Consider the following 2,316-nt stretch of genomic DNA (forward strand, 5'->3'; position numbering starts at 1 on the left):
TTAGGAAGTTAATGAAGTCAGGATCTGCTCGCTTTGACGACGAACCATGTACAGTGCATGACATTATTGACATTGTGTTTCTTTCATTACAGTGTGTGCGGGCATGGTCGTCATTGCCAAAGACTCATACAAGATTACAATATTTTGACTTATGCCCATATTGACCACAAGTGAAACACTGAATTCTGTGTCTACATATATTGACATTGTGACCATTAATACCACACACTTGGCATTTCTGCATGCTTTGTTTAATCTCTCTGTAGTGTTTATTTCCCTGTGTCTTACAGTCAGGATCACATAAATCTAGACCTGTTTTGTCCATGATAGACCGGGCCCAAGTTTCGGTGCCTTTCTTACTCACATGTAGACCGTCTTTGCTAAACATGCTGGTATCTATCAAACCTTCTACCATGAATATGTTTGTGCAGTCCACATACCTGGCGCCTTCAAGATGGCTCACCAGACGTTCTAGAAGGTTGTTTACCTGCATTGCCATATCATTTTTCATCTTGCAATCTCCCCTCGGTAGCAGACTTGTGAACACTACCTCACATCCTGGCTGATATTTCCTGACTTCTTCATACACATTTCTAAACTTGGTCTCTATTTCTTCCAGAGAGTCCCTACCAACATTGTTCGTCCCAGCATGTATAATCACCTGCTTTACTTCAGTTCCCACAGATAACAAAACCGATAACTTTGATTCCACAGTTTCGATTTTAGCACCTGGGAATGCTGAGACTACTAGCTGACTACCTGTTCCGTACCTTTCCCTCATGCCTGTATCTGTGTTCAAGTAGCTACGTATTCGACTTACATTGGAGTCACCAATCAGCAGGGACCTTCCCTCAGTTCTTTGCGGAGTTTCCTGCACTACTGTAGTCCTTACTGTTATACTCTCACCAGGTGGACTATCTTCCTCATGTCTGCCTCCGTTGCTGAGTTGTCCACTATCAGTACTAGCTTCCCTTAATGATGCATTCTCCTCCTGCAATCTTCTCATCTCGGATGATTCAGTACTTCTTGTATGCTTGGGTGCATTGCTGTACAGACTCTCCTGTATTGAGGCTAGGGTCTAATGAAACCATCTGTCGCCACAATCCAGTATCCTAGAGTAACCCAAAACTTGTGAGGGGCTCCTTGAGCCTTGTTTTGTGGTGAACCCTAATTTTATATAAGGCCATGTTGATTTGATTATATGGATGACATCCACGCTCCCACCAATTTTCGGCCGTTTAAAAAAAAAAAAAGTTTTCGACCACACAATAAATTGTGCAAAGCAGCTGTAAAATGAGCACAAATAGAGTAGATTGAAAAAAACGTATCAGAAAACATATAACTTATGCCATAGAATGCCAAAATAAATCTAAAGTCAAAGAATAAGATGTGAAAGGACAGAAAGAAAAACATCTATTGTTGGTTGTATAGGGGGAGGTACCAGTACAGAAAATTCAGGTCAAGAGGATCATTTCCAGGTCCGGACCTGAACCTGGAACTTATTGCCTGTGGAAACTTGAGAACTGGCAATACTCAAATCAGTTGTAAATGGTCAATTTTGCTACAAAAGAATCTGTTTGTTGGATTATTGGACTCCCACTGGCATTTTAAAATCCCATCTCCATGTAATAAAGGCTAACTGTCTCTGTACCTTTGACTGTAGAAACTTGGTACAATTGACTATAAACTCTACTTGACTTCGCTCTTGTTGTCTTCTTGGCCCCCGTTAAGACCCCAAATCTCTGCCGACATAGTGTGTCCATTTTGTAATTGGCGAAACCTGTTCCTCTGATTTTTTTTTCAGGTCTGTTTTTTTCGGATTGGTCCAAGGAGAAAAAAATGTTTTGCACCCGTATGATGTACTGGTCCCTACACCCAACTGTTGGTGTACTATACTATGTGTGTTTAGTCCTATGTTCAACCTTCCTGGCCACTTTGATTTCATACTGAAGGCAACTTTTTTTTTGCCAAACTTTTTTTTTTATTCGCTCGCTCGCATCAGTTTTGGAGTTCCCAGAGGATGTCATCCATAAAATAATCAAATCAAATCAACATGGCCTTAGTACATGCGATTTGATAAACGAAATGTGTGGAGTGCTGTCGATAAGTTTAGCCTGGTAATTATAGTCCCGAGTCTCTTCTGCCAAAGTGGGTTGTTGGCAAGTGGAAAATAATATTCCTTTATTAAGCTTTTATACATACATATTGACAAAAAACATATCACTTAGGCGCATTTTCCTGGCTAAACATCATACCAACACTGAATTTACCCAAAGTGGTGAATCCCTCTTTTTCGCGCGGTGCATGGAGTTCACG

The sequence above is a fragment of the Branchiostoma floridae genome, chromosome 16 (genome assembly GCF_000003815.2).
Source record: "Branchiostoma floridae strain S238N-H82 chromosome 16, Bfl_VNyyK, whole genome shotgun sequence".
Taxonomy (NCBI): domain Eukaryota; kingdom Metazoa; phylum Chordata; class Leptocardii; order Amphioxiformes; family Branchiostomatidae; genus Branchiostoma; species Branchiostoma floridae.